The sequence below is a fragment of the Nipponia nippon genome, unplaced genomic scaffold (assembly GCF_047370975.1).
Source record: "Nipponia nippon isolate SJK-2023a ecotype South Korea unplaced genomic scaffold, ASM4737097v1 scaffold_10, whole genome shotgun sequence".
Taxonomy (NCBI): domain Eukaryota; kingdom Metazoa; phylum Chordata; class Aves; order Pelecaniformes; family Threskiornithidae; genus Nipponia; species Nipponia nippon.
The window spans coordinates 8,923,324-8,943,547 of NW_028262291.1; the positions used below are offsets into that span (position 1 = coordinate 8,923,324).

The following is a 20,224-nucleotide window of genomic DNA, read 5'->3' on the forward strand; positions in this document are numbered from 1 at the left end:
ATAGCTTCTTTATAGATTCACAGTGCATAAAGAAGTAAACTTACACTGCTCTATGCTTCTGAAGCAAAATTAAAAAAGCTCAGTTAAGAAACTCAGAGGACCCATACATGCTGCCATTTTAGATTTTAGATTTTAAATGGGTGGCCATTAGAAAAAGGCCACGTGACTTCCACCCTAAGCCAGACAACACTGCAACTAAGGATGGGACTCTGCACAAAGAGGACTGTACTCTGGTACCACACACCCTGAGGTGAGACATAGCAAACATAATCTGCAGTTCCCATTTGGGCGTTGAAAAGTGTAAAAACAGTGTTTGAGATGTCCTGTTCTTGCCAGACATGAATGCTGCAATCAAAGATAAAGTATCCCGCTGTGAAGTCTGCAGTTCATACAGGGAGCAGAATGTAACAGAGACCACTTATACAACATGAGACTCCTGACTGCCCTTGGTACAAGGTTGGCAGAGACCTGTCTGGATGAACAAGGAGGAATCATTTCTCATTAGTGGAGTGTTCCTAAAATTTTTACATACTGTCTTATTACAAGACAGCATGACATTGCTAACTGCTGTTCAAACTAATGCAGTTAAAACAATAGAAGAATGGACGGGTTTTGATACATAAGTGACTTGTTTTGGCAATTTTCAACAGTACATTGGTAAAGTGCATTGTGTCGTGGTTTCTTTAAGCAGAGTCAAGTGCATTAGCAGAAGAATCAGTAAAATACTCCGAAAGAGATTTTAAAAATCTGCGAGGATTTAAGGAATCTTTTGGCAGCACTGTCAGGTTACTCAGCAAAACCCACAATGTTTTAATACTGACTGTCAGCTCTCCAGCTTATAAGCAGAGGCCAAAAAATGTGGGTCTGATGATCCTCCTATAAGCCAGAAGACTGAACACTCATGTAGTCACCAAGAGAACTGGCAAGGCTTCCTGACAGAAAACAAAACAAAACAAAACAACTTTAGGAGTTCAACTTGACAAACCTCACATTTTCCCCATCAAAATTAAGGGGAAGAAATCCAATGCTTCACTGTGCAAACTTAGCAGTCCAGGCTGGGGGCTGGCAGCACTGCGTGCAGTACAGGAGAGAATGAGGTGCACAGAGGACCTGATGTTTGCGGCTTTGTATTTTGATCCTCAGCATCTGTTGAAGTTTCTGCAAAGCTATTCTAATTTACTCCTGAAAACACACTGACCCGCACAGGCTGTAGGAACCAAGGCTCAGGTTGCTACAGATATTTATATGCTTATGTCCTGACCGACCTCCTGAAGAAAGCTGGGTGAATACCTGCTTTCCAAAGCTGAGCTTCATGTTTTAGGCATAATCTAGCCACAATGCATAATCTAGTTTATGCAGACTTTAGCTTTTTCACTTTTTACTTTCAAATACAAAAATTCTTTAACACTGACTTCCCTAATTTTTAACAAAATGTCCATCTTGATGACTTTGTAATCCCTGAAATAAAGCGTCAGAAGGGTTTCAGAGCTCCCAACAGCCTTTAAAAATGGAGATAAGTATGTATTAGCCCATGATATACACAGGGACAGGTTAATAGCTAATAACAGCTTTCCTTCCCCATTCCAGCTCATGGTTCTACTCCCTGCGTGAAGCCACGGTCCCTGCGACTTCCACATCCATGATTCCTGCAGCTGTGGAGCTGCACATTTCTCCTGCATATCTTTACCTGAGCAGCAGCCCTAGTTCACATCTCCCACTTCCCAAAGAGGTCATTCACTTGAGATATTTTTCACTAATAGTCACTGGCTTTCAGTCCTCTTCTTTGGATTAGACACCACAGAACTACTTCTCTGGATTTGTCTGTCATCTGTAATTTTGTATCTGGAGAGCACTTTGGGGCAGAGCCAGCTTTGTTCTGTTTGTAGAGTACCTCCCATAAGGGCTTTCCTGTGATAACTGAAATAGTAACCTCCATGTCATTAAAGAGAGTCATTGGCAAAAGGAGGAAATGAGTAAGTGCTAATACCCATCACACTAATCTGTGGATTATTCTTCCTCTCTATGACCACAGTGATCCAATGGAATAATTAAAACTGATCAGTGTAATTGTTTCAACATTAGATACAGAACTTAAAATCAGAAACCGAGCAGCTGCAGGGATTGCTTGAAAGCCAGTGTAAGTATTGCCATCCTCACCTGTAGGTAAAGTGGTGAGACTAAAGATAATACTCTGATTCACAGCATGGTAAAAGTACTTTACTCCAGCATTTTCCAGTAGGCTTCTCTCCAAAGCTGCCATAACTAAAATGAATTTGAAAAGGTGTTCTTCAAGAACCCCATAGTAAAAGAGAGAGGGGAGGGATTTTACAGCTTTTTCCAAAGCATGCTGGTATCACTTGACAATTTTTTGCCACATCGATTCAAATTCACTTTTTCCCCTGAGAAGTATAAGAATTCATCAGCTTTCCCTGTCTGATTTCTGCTGTCAAACACATCAGGAAGCATGTACCTCTCCATAATTCAAATTCTTTCCTGCTCACCTTAATTGTATGTCTCTTTTCTAGATGTAACATAGTAAGAATGGGCTGTCTCGAAGGGAGATTTCCTCTAGATGTCCTTATATGATAGGTATACATGGGCACTGAAGGATAAGTCCTATGCGTAATCCTTCTGTCATCAATTTATTTTACATCCCCATGCTTCATAACAGCCATTTTGGTGGCCTTGTCTACAGGGAATATTGCCATGAACTTCCTTAGACTCTGCAAGGAATGAAAGGAAATTTGTTCCTCCATAAGTAATTCCAGCTGTTTCAGGAGAAAGCAAAATGGTAAATTCATGCTCCTCAGAGACAATAAAACAAATCCTGATTTAGCTGATTGTCTTAACATAGGAGTTGAGGATAACTTCACATTTCTGTGGAAGCCAGTTAAGATCTCACATATTTTCATTTACCTTTAACAACTTCCAGTCAGCCGATAAGCAGATCTGTTGATAACAAGAGGTTGGTGTGACAGACGGTAATTGCTAGCAACGAGTAGGCGTTCATCTCTGTGCTTCGGGTTTCACAGAGCTCTAACAGACTGTAGGTCCTGGAATTTGGATGCACATGGCTTTTTGGTTCTACTGACTCTGTCCCCAGTGTTATGCAGAAGGCATTTGGGCCCCCATGCTATTTGTGCTACATCTTCAGGGATTAGGGCATCTCACCCTTTTAACTCCAAATGTCACCCATTGCTAGGGAAGATCTTTAAAAATACCTAAAATTTGATCTGCAGCACTGGATTCCTTCAACACAGTAGCATTCTGAAACATCTTTACCACGAGATGCTGTGGGACCCACTGAGGATTGTAAACATCAGCAGAGGTAAGAAAAAAAAAAGAGAAAAGGAATTTCTTTGCACTACCTAAGTACCACAAAAATATTGAACAAAAAAGGAAGAGAGAAGAATGAAAAGAGAAGGAAGACAAGCCAACTGTAGTGAGGAAAGCTGTTCTTACCCTGATACGTTGGGGATTTCTGACAAGAGTTCACAACTCAGTCGTGTGAAAATATGTCAAGGTTATTGAACCTAAGGCATGTCTCTGCTAACTAACTGTTGCTCACTTTGTTTGACCTTTAAGAGTCTGCTTACCCACCTTCCCTAGGACTTTGTGAAGTGTACAAAATGTAGCCTTGACATTAGATGGCCAATACTTTGGGCTAAATTCCCATTGCTTACTGTGCAGCCAAAGAGCTGTTCCCTTGTTTTGCTCCCATGTTTAAACAAACTGAACAGCCATGATCTCTAAACTTCATTGTAAACATCTGGATGCCTCACAATAAAGTTATATACAGTTAGATATACAAAGGAGGTGTTAAGCTTGTTTCTGACCATACAGAATAAATATGGTGGAGGGGGATGTGTGCGTGTGTGTGGTGGTGGGGAAGCTACGAAGCTCTGTCATTGATTAACTTAACTGTCAATTCCTTCAACAGAAAAAAAAAAAAAAAAAAAGGCGAAAGAAAGCACATGAAATAAAAGGTTGTTCCATATTTTCATATTTTCCCAGCATTCCAGAATATCTATAGTGGAGATTTCTCCTCTTTTAAAAGAAGAAACTTCCTAAGACTTCTGATTCTATGAGAGCTTTCTAGGCTTACCATTATTCAATCTCATTCAGTTAAACCACTGCAGGTTTTAGAAACCTGGCATTCAGTGTTGTGTATTACCCCTTGATGCTCTCAGCAAATCTAAAGCTATGGCTCTACAGAATCCATGCCCCCCCAACCCCAAAACCTGGAAGAAAAGGCACCAGTAGCTGTGCCTGAGAGATGCTACTCTTGTCTTTCTTTTCCTAGCTCTGTTTAGACAGATTCAGCCTTGACGGAATCCTGCCATTGCCTACTTCCTGCTAAAGTCAGAGAGAATCAGAATAAGGTTTGCAAAAACCTGAGAATAAAAATAAAACAATCACCCAGCAAACAGAGTAAAAAGAAATTGTAAGCAAGTATTTGTATCGGTAAACTTGGAAAACATCATCTGCTCTCTTCACTTAATGTCAATAGTTACTGACGTCCACTCTCATAAATATCATCTTGTAACTGGCTTTTCATCCCTTTCCATACATGCTACCCCTCCCCTTCAACACACACTCTGTTGTAATATATGGGAAAATTGAGCTCTGTAAGGAAATTCCTGGATGGTGTATTGGCAAATCTCAACAGATTTCCACGTAGTGCTGGCAGTTCACACTGATAGCTCATCTGAAGAAGTTATTCTGGTCAACGAATTAGTTTGTTTATGAGTAAAAGGAAGTAGTAACTGTAAACTAAAGTGCTATTTGAATATTCTTAATTTACAAATTCTGGTTCAGCCAGGCTTACACTGTAGTTATATTTGATTAGAACTGATTCTGTGGTGCAACTTGAGTACAGGTTATTTAATGAGTATCTAACCAAAATAACACATTTTACTAATAAACGGTAATACTGAACTCTACCTCTGTTCCCTCAACTCTTTCACAAAAAATATATATCCATAAATATACATACATTGTTCACATGCCTGAAGGCCAAGTGAATATACTTAGTGCTAGTTGAAATAAGACAGTTGAATGCTGCTGAAATCTTACTGAAGTAGCTAGCAAAAGGCCTGAGGAACAGAACACAATAAGTGTTCAAAAACATCTCACAATGTAATAATCAATGTGTAATATGAGCTAGGGGTTAGTTAAATAAAATGTGAAAGCTGTATTAATGAACCCTTTTGCTGTCCAACACAGCATTTCATTTTCTTTCATAGGCTGCATAATGCAGGGCCTAGGAATAAATTATAGATGAAACCCCCATCATATGTTTATAAATACACTAACATTAGCATTTTACTTCCTCATAAATCTGCACCAAACATTCAGGCGCAAGATAGAAAGCCCTGTAAAACAATGATATATTCTCTGCTTGCAAGACTTGCCTAGCGGCCCATTCATTTCTACCGCTGTTCTTCAAACATTACTTTCTTCGCTCATGCCCCCTCATTTAAAATCCATTTTAATTTGAAGATGTTCGATGCAGTCCTAGTGGTACATTTACTCATCCTGGTTATACATCATGGAGCAGGGAAAAGAAAATTGTTTAATCTAGAGATACGGTTCACTGTGGTCACCACTGAACAGTGGAGTAATTACCAGATCAGCTCCGCTAAAAATGCACTCAGGGTGTTCTGTGACCTATCATCTTCTAATCTGCATAGTGAAGTATAGCTTCATAACTATAAATTGCTGACTTAATTAAAACCAGGACCTTTCTGTCATTTAATTACAGGGAGAAAGGTTATTGCTTAAATGCAATTTTCCAAATGTGATTTCTTAACAGTTATTAACTGCTTCACCATCATTTATTGTTTCAGATTTTTCAATTTGAAAATAGTCCCTGTGACAGAAGTAATGACTTCATGAAAAACTCAATCTAGATGGAGCTGAGCAGACCCATTTGTTTCTCGTAAGTGGAGCAGACAGAAAACTTGAAAATGTCACAGGAGGATCCTGTGATTGCTCCACTTTACAGGAGTAATTAAAAACCAAGAGGTTGTATTAGAGGTGAAGAAAAGAGCTTTATGACAATTTCAAGGTTTTTTCCCCTTACGGAAATATTGTGCTTGCATTTTCAACTCTATCAGGAGAGGTACAGATTAATAATTGTTAATTTATCCCAGTCCAATACACGATACTAGTACCAATACACTAAGATAAACCAGTTAGCTCTGCAGCTTTTCTATTGATCTTCTAACAGCCACCGTAATTTGAAGAAAAATAAGTTCCATATAATTTCCTTCTGCATATAATGCTTTTCACTTGCAAGAACTGTTGTTTCCATGAACTGAGCTAGTGCATGTTAACTAAAATTTGAACAGAAGCTCATTGTCTAAGACAGACCTTCTCCTCCAAGAATGAACTTGATTCTGCTAAGCCACTTTTATACCAGCCTGAGTCCAGTGAGAGGAAAATCAGCATCACTTTCTCCTGCAGAGTACTGCGTGAAATTCTACTTGAAGGACAAACCTGGACATTATAACTCAGAGGAAGAGCTAAAGCCCGAAAGGCTTCTTGCAGGGCACTGTAAATCCAATGCAAGGCCAAAAAAAACCCCCAACAACAAACCAACAAACCCCAAACTCAAAAAAAGGAGAGAAAAAAACAGATGCTTGCTGTTGCCAGGACAACAATTTCTTCCTCCCAATAAGAACACATTTTTAATCTGAATTTTCCTTGCATGCCATTTTGTGTAATTAACAGTCCTTCCAAAATATGTGTGAATGTTACATGCAGGAGGTTTTGCAGACCAAGGAAAGCTGCTTTGTTCAGGAATACCATAGGGAGATAAGAAGCTTTCTACCAGGCACTCACATATTCCTTTGCCCTCATGGTGAGACTCCTACATTCACATAAAGCTTCACTGACATCGCTGATGGGGGCTTTAAGCTACTGGAGGAGCTAGTAGTGGATATGGCAGGCAGCGCTACAGATCCATCCATTTTAAACAGCTTTGTGATCCCATAAGTGTAACACAGTCTTCAATTCATTAATCCTCCAACATCCTCGTTAGTGCAGGGAGAGCTGCTATCCCCAGGTCATTGGTGTGGAGCAGGAGAAGAGAGGCCACATCACTATGGTCCGGGACCTCCAGCTCCTGGGTCAGAGCTCCGAGAACAGAGCCTCTCCTTTCCTGAACAAACAAGTCACAAGGATTCATTTTATGACTGCTTTTCTGATTTATTCAGCTGCATCTGAACTAATTGTGAGAATCTGAAACTTAGTGGAAACTGTTACTTAGTAGTTAAATTCTGCAGAGCAGTTTGCTGCAGATAGTCACCGTATGCATGGTGCTGGCTGGATTGCGTAAGCCATGTGGCAATGTTTCCTCTCCCTGCAGCAACACAGCTGAATATTGCCCATTCAGAATCTGCTCTGGATGCACTATTAACACAACACCCAAAATATTTTCAAACCATGTGTCACCTCTGTTCCAAATTGCATTACTAAGTGGAATACAAGATTTTAACTCTTTTTTTTTTTCTTTTTATTGTGAGGACAAATCATGTTTTTGGTTAGTCACCAAACATATGTGGTGTTGGTTTTGTTCCCTGACTGGTAGACTTGCATAACTTAGCAATGGAATCAAAACTGTAAACAGACAACATATGTGCATGTACGATGTGCAGTTTGCTTTCAGCTAATGAACAAGCACTCTGGGTTACAGTTTGCCTTTGGCAAGTATCTGTACTAGCATAGCTTGAATCCTTACATGTTTACACTCAGCGCTGGCAGGGGAGTGGCAGCGTGGCACAGGAAATAGCACGAGGGAACATGAATTATCTATTTTAAGGCTCTCTGGAGATGGCCTCTGCAAGACTAAAAACTACAGAGAAAGAAAATGCAAGGGAGAGAGAGAGAAAATGGAGGAGCTTAGGTGAAAATGGGAAAGATAAAATGCAGCCACCGTAGACAGAGAATAGAAAAAGGGATGGTGGGATACAGCCACGTTCCCTGGAATGAAAATGCAGCAGCTCTGAGCAGAAAGCACCAGGCATAGACAGTCTTGACAAGGACTCAAAATCTGGACTATCCTGCCAGGCCAAAGCAACGTCTTAGTGATATATACTGTGGCCTTACCTGTTTATTTAGAAACTGGTGTTATTGCCGGGTTCATGGAATTACATGGTAGGGCTAATAAATTACATTATTTTCGTGCCCTTTTCACTGCACAGAGGAAAGCCCCTCTTCTTGCTCAGAGATCCATCCGAGTGCAGAAGTATCTCCTTAAGAAAACAATGCACCTTCCATCCCCATTTAAAATGAAGCTAGAAATTATACTCTAAGGAATGTGCGCTACTCCAGTGCACTGAGGAGCTTGGTAACATTTTTCCAGTCTCAGTTCTACACTCAGAACACTTCTGTTTCATTCCCCAAAGCCAATAGCTACCCTGCAGATGGAGGAGGGAAAGCCAGTGCCTGACACTGCAGACTTCCTGCTGGATTGTCCCCTGTGGAAGTTACAGAAGAGCTCCTTACTATCACATCCATGCTGGGTGTGAGCTTTCATAAAGCCCTTGTATTTGTACAGGAGTCCTAGGGAACGGACATTCTCTAAAAGGGCCTAAAACGCACTTGTAGAATATAATGATGCGTATCTTTTCTCTCCAGCCCTTCTCAAATACTTTTGTATCTCCGATGCCATTGTAGATGGGACTAATCCGAGAATCAGAGACCAAGTTCCTAATAGCAGAGGACAGGTCCCCTCCACGGAAGACAGAATTTTCCAGACTTTGATCACTCTTACCAAGTTTAACTGAAATTCAAAAAGAAGCAAACCTAACAAATTCCAGGTGGCATTTTCCATTTCCCCTTGCAGCTGCTGAGGCTCACAAGGCAACAGGACGGCTACCACAGTTCAGGGCCTTAGGAAAGTGCTCTAAGGACAGTGACAGTTACTTTACAAATACTTGAGGACTAAATTCAAGTGAACCTACTAACATCAAAGCTGTCTTCTTTAACATCTGGCAGATTCTCATAGGTTTCTGAACAGTAGATACTCTTTTAGTGAACACCAGAATAGTAATGGATGCCCATAGGTCAGTTAAATTCATCATTTAACCTTGGATATGCTGGGGACCAGTTATCCACTCTGAAGTAAACTTCTCATGCTCACCTATTCAGAAATCTTCAGTCCTATTTCACAGACAGAATTGGTCTGATCATGTGAAACAAGACCTGCTTTCAGTAGGGTCTGCCCAAGCATGTGCTTACAAAAATCATCATGCTGTGCTGTCTTATGAGCTTTCCATGTTTCCCTGTGAAGTACAAAAACACGTACCCTCAGAGATGCAACACATGGATTGCAAACCACACCATTATAACAGGACATAATGGCCATGCAGGTTAATAGCCTGAAAATACAGAATGAGCCTTTTTTGTAATTCCCTATAGTTTGTTCATTTGATTAATTGAGCCCATTCAATTTCCATTTAAGACTATTAAGAAGTCTGTAGCTTTAGCTATTTTTGTCTGTGAGACTCAGCTTGGAGATTTCAGAAGCTTAACATTCTAGCTGCATGTCACTGCCACCATTGTCTCTTGTCACAATTCTAATTCTATGTTCTGATAATAAAATTTCATTAGTGTCTGCACATCCTTTGCCTTACCTTTGAAGTACTGTCTTGTGCTGAAACGATTAGCAGTACTTTACGTCATATCACTTGACTGTTTGACAGCCATTGTGAGTGAGCTAAACGGGGAGAAATTAAAATTTCTGACAATTTCCATTACATCTAAATTGCTGAGAAATTAAGGGATATTTACTTTTACAAATATTAAAGGTTGTTTAAAATGTAAACTGACTTCATTTTATTAGTAGATTCCACAATGTGCTAATTCAAAATGACTACATGGCCTTATGTGAATAAATTACCAACTAATTTTCCAAAAGCGAAGGACATTTCCTCCAGGCTGCTTTTTGACTGTTTGTGTCAGTAGAAAAAGAAAACAAAAAAACTTATGAATATTTCAGAACTGAAGATATTACTTGGTGCCTGTATTCCTTGTTTCATCTCAACAGAATAATGAGGTTATGCCTGTATGATATGATTTTTTAACAGCTTAACAAAAAACATGCCATGAAGCACTGAGTTTATCATATGATGTTAATTTATCTTGGGAGGGGTCTCTCCTTGATCACTGCCTTGACCCCTGCGAATTTAGACAATCACATCCTACATGCTCGTCCATACAATGACTGAACTTCATTTTAAAACCAGCTTAGGTTTTTTTCTATTCCCCTTCTCCTATGCACTCTGCACAAGAACCACCCCACTTTGAGAGGTATATACCGATGTATATATGATGACTTTTGCAAAGTAGTAGCTTTGTTCTTTCCAAATGAACTGGCTGCCTTTCCCTCTGAATTCACCAGCCAGCCTTCCAGGCCTTGCTGGCTGGCCATCAAGTTAGACCACCTGTGCTGTGAATTCAGGTCACAAGATCGAGGGTTTATGTTTGGTGTCACAGTTACTTCCATGATTTGGTGTTTCGTCAAAACTAATTGGCCATTATCATTGCAGACTCTGAAGAGACTTCAAACATTTAAGCAAAAGAGATCATAAGAAGCTCAGCACACCTGCATGGGCTTGTGGGGTGCCACCAGTCAGGTATCTATTTCAGACACAAATACATCTCTGAAGCCTGATTTGCCATTTAACCACCCAGAGCTGTAGCTCAGTTTTTCTGCTGGTTTAAAAACTGAGTTAGTACAGCTGCCTATAGTTATTTAGGTTTCAGGTGGGAATGAGTGTTGTTAACAACAGTTATGACTTTCTTTTATCTCAGCTGAAGTATTACAGGGAGGCGAGACTCTCCTATACATTTTGGATTGCAGCCAAGAAAATCTGGTAATGGCTCTTCCACTCTAAAACCTTTCCTTTGATTCCCCCAGACCCTCTTCCACACTAGCTTTCTTTCCAGACTGCTGAACCTCCATTCCATCATTTATTAGGGTTTTTTATCTTGAATTATTTCCAAGACTTTTCTTAGTGTCTAATCACAGCTTTCTTCACAAACTATTTTTTTTAAAGGTCTCTGCGCAAGGCCCAAAGACAAACACTGCTCTTAAAAGTCCTAATGCTTTGCCTTGTAGGTACCTCTTTTATAGACTCCATTGCAGACAGCATTCACATGATCATTCTAGGATGAAACCCCAAATGGCTGTTCAACTGTGCTGGCATGTTGAATGCAGCTTATTCCATGAAGTCTGGCACCCATAAAATGGGTATAATAGTTACCTACCACACAGGATGATGTAAGGCTTAATTTATTACTGCTGTAAAGCGTTCTAGACACTTAGAAGGAGGGTGTTACAAAAACGTGAAATGCTATTGCCATAAAACGTTTGTCTGGCTGAAAGCTCTCTTATAACACTGGTCTGCTTGAAAAACAAAGTGGGATGTAGGGAATCAGAGTGTCTTACCAGGCATTTTCCATTAAGAAAAAAAGTACTGCTTTAATTTATTTGGTGTCAGCATACATATTCTAAGACTCTTGGTGATGGAGAAGGAGGAAGAGCAGTGAGTATGTCTATTGCATAACGCATATGTGAATAAAAGATTACTAGGACTTGCGAAAGCATACAAGCTATTTCTCGTCAGCTAAGCGCATTTACGAAGAGAAACAGATATGCAAATGCAGGAACTTTTAAAACTTTAGGTGCTTCAGATTAAAGTAAATCATTACGAATACTGGAAACTGTGTAAGAAATACTGAGTGAGGATGTGAAAACAGAGAAAGATTACAACATTTTTGATGACTCGTTTGTAGGCAAGTGGTTTGTCGGGATTTTTGAGAAGCAAGAATCACAGCAGTAAATGCAACCGTGTTCAGTGGCTGCCACCAAAGCTCACTGTGCTTGAAATTCTTTTTTACATGCTTTGCTGAATCAGGACTCTAGCACATGAAATATACTTTGATCTTGACAGTGGTTCAAGTCTTTTCCTTGAAGTCAAAGACCATTTTGGGCTTTTTTTGCTTTGATGCACCATCAAGCTCATGCACATTCTTTGTCAAAATATATCCATATAATAGGGTTATAATAAATAGTTCTTTTAACAGTTCATTTAGGATTCCAAAATGATGAGGTTTGCAAAATGCAAAGAAAAATCACATAGATTTTTTTAAGCAAACAAACTGTAACAACCCCTGAATTAATACTACGACTGAAAGAAAATTAAATCTGAGATAAGTTTACGTGACCTAAAGGCTTTGGGGCAGCACGCACCAATATGCTAAAGACAGACTCATAACCACAAGCTACATTTAAGACTCAAATCACATATGAATGGCAAATTTCAAATGTTCTTCAACTCCAAAATAGATATGTACTTACCAGATGCTGACAAATGGCCACTCCATAAATGGGTAAAAAAAGATTTTTTTCTTGTTCATATTTGATTTTCTTTTGCATTCTATGTCATGTCCAGCTTCTGCTCATATGCTACTGAGTCAAAAATAGAGCTATTCCACGAGAAATGTTGATGCACAGTATTTTAGATCTGCCCAGAAGACAACACAGCATGTGACAGAACATATTTCTTACGAGATTTTCGTGGAGTTCACTAGAAATCCCCATATAGGTGCTCATAATTTGGGCTCTGTATTTGGATTCCAAGAATCAGAGGTTATAAGTCTCAAAAGGACCTTTAAGACCCTGGGCTGCCCTCCAGCAAAACAGACACCACAATATTCCTCCAGCAAATTGGAAAGATTCAGAGGAGCATCTCAACTTTCAAGAATATACTTAGATCAAACTTCCAAACCTCTTCCAACAATATAAAACCAAATAAATCTGGCAGGTGCATCTTTTGCAATGTCCTGTAACATAAAATCATGGGTCACTTAATTGAAGCGATTGGAAGTCAAGAAGATAAGCTAAATATATACAGCCATTCTGGGAATTCTGCTACATTGCAGCTGGACTTCCAAAAAGTTTACTATGAAACTAGTAATAATATCTAAAATGAAATAGCACAAAATGAGCTTTACTTTAAATTCTGATGAAATTTAAGACTGGTATTGTATCCTAGAATACAACTATAGGAACAAATTACTGCAAGAATAGCTTAGGTGAATTCACCGTGCAGTGACCAGCTTCACAGTAACTTGTTTGCGCCCGTGCTCTCCCTCACTTAAGGTGTGCTAACGCTGCTGTATAGATAAATGTATAGATAAATGTATACTAAGTCCATACCTTACCTTGCTTCACAGTAATTTGTGTAAGCATACCTGGAGAAGGGATTATTGTCATGATCATGTCAACAGACATTTTTCTCAAGGCACTTAAACAGAGGGTACTCGTTGCTAGTAAAACCACGGCTTGCTCTAGGTTGAACATAGGATATTGCTGCCGGTGAAATGGCAGCGCTACGGCTCCCAGGGAAGCTGCAGAATTTATGACTTTGTGGCACCACTCTGCAAGGGTCTGCCCCAGTGACATCAGATCTTTGACAAGTGTTTCTGAACTATGCAAGGGCGGGCAATTCTACCTTCAGACCACAGCCTTTCCCCTTACAGAAAGTATTGTTAAGCAAATTTACCCCACAACTTGGTTGGTGTGCTGCCTACCCCTTATCACCAGTTTTACAGTGTCATTTCTGCATTTGTTTCATATGGACTAGCAACTTTAAGTACCCCACTCTAATTGACTTTAGCCTTGGAAATTTCGATCTTAACAGAACAGTCTCACTGATCGCATAGTGGCAAATGGAAGATTGTCACTTGTTTTTAAAGTGCTTGCTTTTTACAGTGAAGAGCATGAAGTGTACCAGCGATGTTAACCTTCTGGAAACACACAATATTTAAATTACATTGCTCAGAGCACAGTAATCGAGCCAAACAGACATAAGTTCATATCCACTGAGCTTCCAACATAGCAAATGCTGCCATCAATCCCTATGAAGTGCCGTAAGGATGGTTCATATGCCCAGAACGTTGTGTATTTTTTTCCAACTGTAGCAGTAGATTTAATAAACTAATAACTTCCCCTTACAAATCTTACCTCGGCCATGTGCTCTAGGCATATTCAGATTGTTGGCTAACTCAGATCTTTCTAACAGATCTGAAACCCTGAGTAAACAACAGAACACCTTTGCATAATTTCTTTGTCCCATTCTTGAGTGAGCAGACAGACCAGAGCCCATGCGTAGACATGATCATACATTTGTTAAACTGCCATGTTTATGAAGAGTCATCACATTATTAACAAGCACTTTAAGAAAAGATTAATCAATCAATCCAGAGTCCCCTATTTGTTTATGACCTGTACCTAATAACACAAACAACATTTTCCACAAGGACTGTCATGACACCTTTATCCTTCAGACGTCCCAGATTCCTGTTCATCAGTCTTTATTACCTTATTTGCAAACAAAAGTATAATAAAGGATGACTTGCTTGCCTACAGAATTCCTCAAGAAAACGTATTTTCATTCCTGTTGTAATTTTCTAAACATCTGAATCTACTATGCACTCACACATGAGTATTACAGACACCAGAACACTTAGTTGCCACACAGATGTTGTTACCAGATGTCTCAGCCTGGGTGCTGCTGGATTCCGGGATAAATGAATGCTAATATTCCTAGAAAGGGAAGGACTGTCTTGCCTGTAAAGTAAAGCAAGGGCACATCCTTACTTGTTACACACCATTGCAACGACTCTGGCATCGGAGGTACCAACAAGGATGCTTTACACTAGGAAAACAAATAAGGCAGCCTCCAGCTACTTCATATCTTGCAGTGAAACATAATATATATCTAACATACCTACGGCAATATTTCAAAAGGCATCAAGAAATGCAGCAGCTGCATTGTTCTCTCTCTTTACTTTGTACGTCATGCACTGAGTTTCTGGAATCACTGCACTTTGTGGCAGCCGTGACATTTTAAGTTCTTGCAGGGTAAAGTGTAACCTCTATGGAGAACTTGCACACGGCATATGAACCACTACTGTGCCTCCCTCATCTGCAAAGCAAGACAAATTCACCCCTTCTGAGAATATCAAAAAGTGCTGTGCTCTCCCTGCTGGGTTACACAGGCACAAAGCTGATTAGGCAGAGACACAAGCAAACACATTTACTCATCTAAGAAATCCAAACATCCTCTTAAAAATTAAGGTCTAAACTATCTTTTGAGGGAAAGTGTATTATATTCATGAATAAAATAAATATCTTTCTTTGTTATCTGTTAAAAATTTGTGGTTAAGCATTTTTTGTTTTATTGACTTTTAAAATCCTGCTTCACTGACAAATCCAACTCTCAATATGCAGGAAATGAGCAGATGCTCAATGTTGTCTACTAGCTGTCCTATCTGCCTATCAAAATGACATACTGAGGCTTAATAACAGATTTTTTATAAAAGTTTTACAAGCCAGGTGTAAAACATGCTATGTCACAAATACAAATGGTTTCACAGTGTCAGCTGAAGCCAGTTTTGCTGACTTTTTGCGGAGTAGGTATCTCAGAAGAAGCTCTGTCCATCTCAGATAATGCCAGAACTTTAATTCTACTCACTTTAGTAATAAATTAAACTATATCAACTGAGTCCCCACAACTAAATAACACCTTTTCACTCTACTTCTACCTGTACATACCATATCCTATAAGCAGGAATAACAACACATACATCCATGCACTCTCAATTTCACATTTCTAATGGATAAGCTTAAAGAATCCTCATAAGCAAAGTGTTTGGAATCTCATTCCAGACCCAAATTTTGCTGTTTTGAGTCCCTCTCTAATCCCAAATGCAATGTAAAGTGTCATACTGCAGGTTAGCAAACTCTTCACTAAGATACTTTGGGATAAGATAATAAGATACTTTGGGAGATAGTGATTGTTAACGGGTACGTTTGTCCTAGGGGAAGAAAAGCTGATGGTCTAGATCCTGACTGAGCAACATCCAGAACTGTTATTGAAAACAGGCGTGAGCTGAAGTACCTTGCAGAATTTGTCCTTAAATAATATAAATTATATATAAAAAGGAAAGCCTTTAGACACACAAGTATTTTTCTGCTCCAAAAGCACCCTGATCTCAAATGAGTTCTGCTGTGTAAATAAGCCTTACTCCTGATCACCGTGCTCGTCTCATACTTGTAAAAGCAGTTTAATTTAAGAAAAAATCTCTTAATACTTTGCTTAACACCCTATCCTTTTTACAAGTATTGGTCAATTAAAAAGCCTCATATTTATTTTCTTTCTTATTCTAGGCAGACTTGTTTATGGTGTTCTCATTTCTAAAGAGAAAAAAACAACATAAAGTCACCCTCCTTGGATTAGAATAAAACCATCTCAGGAACTGTAATTATACCTTTGCCTTTGTAATTTTTTCTCATTCGGATTCACAGAGAGCTCTTGAAATCGAATGCCAGTAAAAGCAAAATATCAGGGTTATTATTATCAAGCGTTTATACTATGTGTAAATTTACTTAGTGCTTTACAAGCAGAGATAAGATATGCTTCCCACCCCAAAGACCTTAGAATCAACATAAGATATGACAAACGTAAGGACCGCAAAGAATTGGGTGTGAAAGGGAGAACGCAGGGGTAAAAGAGGGTGATACGAGATAAGGTAATGCAAAGTGACTCACTTCTGTCACATAATCAGGCTGCATTAAAGGACCGAGCCGCTTCCTTCCCATCCAACAGCAGGTGGGGCTACTGCAGTACCAACCTCTGCCGGGGGCCGGCCGGGACGGGCCGCCAGGAGCGGGAAGCGCCGGCATTTCAAACTCACCCGGAGAAACTGAAGTCTCAAATCCGGAACCGCAGTATAAACGGCCCGATTTTCAGGTGACTTATTTCATCACCCCTGTTGGCCTCAGCAAGTCTTACCAAAACTCCAGAGTGCTTTTTGTGTGTGTTACTAGAAGAGAGATTCAGAAAGATGGGGGCCATAGACCCGTCCCAAATCTGGATCACATCTTTAGCGGCAAAGCTCCACTGGCTTGTGATACAAAGTCAGTCTACACCAGTTGAGGAGCACACCTGCATGACTCCTAAAATACTTGAATGCATCTCATTTAGAACACATATTGCAGATCAAAGCTAGCTATTTATAATACAAGGGTCAACTCCGTGTGCAGATCGTTCCCATTACCGTATCAAAGTTAGCAGCACGTAGAAATGATGTTCAAAGTAGAATGCAAGAAAAAGCCCTGAGGACAAATCTTGTCAGCCAAAAGACTGAGATTATTTTCAAGTCCAAAGGGCCAATTCTGCTGGACTGAGTGGGAAGCTGAACCCTTTCTCAGGAGAGGAACTGGGCACAGAAAGGTGGTGGGTTTAGCATCCAAAAACCACCTGCAAGGATGATAGATCCAAGTTCTAGACTCCACCAAGCAGACACGGTTCAGTGAGAAGCGCTGGCTGCCACTGCAGAGCCCAGATGTTCAGTTCAGCTCTGTGGTCCTTCACGAGTCTGACAGCTTAGGTAAGCCGTGCCCCAGGGTAAAACACGAGAGCCCCAGGGATCAGCCCGTGGCAGGTAACATCCCTATGTCCTTGTTCAGGGTTCGAGGCCCAGTTTTCATGCTCTATTTCTACCACTTCTGAGTCAGTGGCAGGTTGTTCTGCAGCATGACACGGTCTCTGTCAGCACTTTGCTTCTTTCAGAGTCAGGCACCATGGGAGGGTTTTAACACTCCTGGTCATTGTTTTTCCGGCATGGACTCATACTTCCAGCACTGGGGTGGAAGCATTGCTTTGTCCCCATCCCTCCTCTGACATGCCAGCCATAAAGTTTCTCTACATAGGAGCCAGTCTTCTCTTTGTTTGCCTCATTTTCTATCTTTAGTCTCTTAGCATTGATTCCATATGTGCTGTGGATGTGTCTGGATGAACAATTACACTGTTCACCCAGAACACTGTCACTGTTTCCCGTTAGCTAAAACAGGTGCATCCCATCCCCAGCAGCGTGGTACTCAGGACAAGCTGCAAAACCCACCCAAGAAGCGGAATAAACATTGTGGCCGTTATTTAACCTGGTCATTGCTAAGCAACAATTCACTCATTGTGAAATTTTTAACAGCTATCTCAGGGTATCCCTGCAAGCAGCAGTGTCAACATACCTTGAGATATATACACAAGGTCTCTGGAGACTTTATAACTTGGTTGCTGGCCACTGCTGCTGCATCTTCACTGCTACTGTTACCTCTGCCAGTTAAATTAGGACAGGCCAACATGCTACAATCACACCTTCATTTTGCCGGGTAGATCTATGGAGACAAACACAGCCCCAATTCAATAGAGAGTCCCTGATCACAGTGAAAGACAGATGCATCAAAAGAGAGGCCAAACTGTAACTTTTCTAGTGAACATAATAAGTCCACTCTTTGAAGAGCAGCATGCAGAACCAAAAGATGCTAAACAAAGCGTGAGGCTGGCCATGTCTCAGACACCGCTGAGGCAGATAAAGCTGCTTCCTAACAAGTGCGCAGCACCTCTCAGGCCCAGGTTCCCTGCCAGCCAGCCACAGCAGGACAGCAAGGGGGTGGGAGGAACAGGAACAGTAAGGGGACATGGTGCCAAATTAAGGACTCTCCTGACCTTTTCTCCACTGAGTGATGCTACCTTTCCTCACCTTTCCATCACCTGCGTGATGCCCCTATGTGTAGGGCCATGCATAGCTCCCTTATGACCACAGCATCTGAGCTTGGAGAAACAGCCGGGTTTTTCACTCACACAGGAAGAAATGGCCAGATAGAAGCACGAGGGACAGTCAAAGGAAGAAACAAACAGTTGGAGTCACCTTCAGAGGGAAAACAGACAAAAGAAAGCACTGCTCTTTATCCAGCAGTTTTTGCACTCCAGTAAAATGCCTGGCTCCAGTAGAGGCCCTCCACATGGAGAGGAGGAAGAAGTTGCTGTCTGAGCAATGGTGAGTGCTAGGGGCAGAGCTTCAGATTTGCATACGCACTCCTTTGGCCAGCCCCTGCCTCACAAGTTTGGCAAATGTGTCCCCTCCAACACATGGCCTGTTTTCTCACTGACTTGTATTGCACTAGGACTGCAAAGAGCCTTTGAAATCAGAGGGTCTGATTCTTCCCAAAGCCATTTTTACACCAGGCCAATCTCACTTTCTTCAGCAGGCTTAGTCCCAATTTGCACTTTGCTTGAGAGCAGAATCAGGCCCACAGATCTTTCAAGATGCTGCAGCGATGCTGAATTAGTGTCAACATTTTTTCAAGAAGCATCATTCCAAATAGACGCCTACCCCTCACAGAAGAAGGGCACACTCTTAAATGTGGTAATTAACAGGCAGCACTACAACAAATGCCGTAAACATTAATAATATGAAATCTTTAGCAGCCTTTCTGCATCTGCTTGTAGAGGGTTTGTTTTTCATGGAAGACAAAGCAGTGACTGTGTGTAAATTACTCTCACGTCAAGTGCTAAAATGCAATAATGTACCACTCTAGAACATGCATAGAAATGACTGCTTTGCCATGTATTTTGTACTAAAAGCAGTAACCTAATCATCTGAGTAAAGCTGAATGGGCTGTTATGCACCCTCAGCACAGCCCAGGAGCTCTTACCTGTTGTGATTTGGAATTGGCAATCCACATTTCCCACAGAAAGCCAAGACCAAATGGCACAGAGAAACTTCCTTACCCACCTCAGATGAATGCCTGCAAAGAAGCCCAACTATACCACCACAAACAATGTCCCATGCTTAGTCCTTGCAGCAGTCAAGGCTGCAATATCCAAACAACAGAACTGGTGGTCCACTCTCTCCTTCCACCTTGGATATTGCTCTCTCTAGCTGTGCTGGACTATGAGGAGCCTCATCCATGGACAAAATTATATAGCATTCCTGCCTCAGGACACTCCTAACTCCCTCGTGTGTTGCTCCAATACAGAAATCCAAGAAGAGGCCTTTGCAAAGGGGATTTCTTCCTTTTCATGATTTGCGCTTTGAAGCAGCAGAGAAAAATGTCACAGTCAATATCTGATCTCTTGTGAAGAAGTCTGGATTTGCCAATGCAACAGCTCTCTTCTGCCAGATACTTCATCCTGTTCCTCTAACTCTGTCTTCCGGACTTGCCAGCACAGGGCAGAGATTGCTGCCCCTTATCTGCTGGGGAAATCCCTGCGGGGAAGGGTGAGCTGTGGTTTGAGAACTGGCACAGCCAGCATCTGACATTTCCCCGCTGCGGTTGACCTCACAGGGGGAAGTTGACTTTGGC

General features: G+C 40.8%; 1 long non-coding RNA gene across 8 annotated transcripts in view; it reads right to left on the reverse strand.

Moving 5' to 3' along the window:
* The window catches only part of LOC148057055 (uncharacterized), a 121,764-nt gene that overhangs the window by 22,292 nt on the left and 79,248 nt on the right, over positions 1–20,224 (reverse strand). For 7 of the 8 annotated variants that reach the window (XR_015701313.1, XR_015701308.1, XR_015701315.1 and 4 more), the window contains one exon: positions 18,107–18,253. The exons of the other annotated variant lie outside the window; for it this stretch is intronic. This is a non-coding gene — a long non-coding RNA (uncharacterized LOC148057055). The remainder of the gene's footprint in view (positions 1–18,106; positions 18,254–20,224) is intronic. 8 annotated transcript variants of the gene reach the window in all.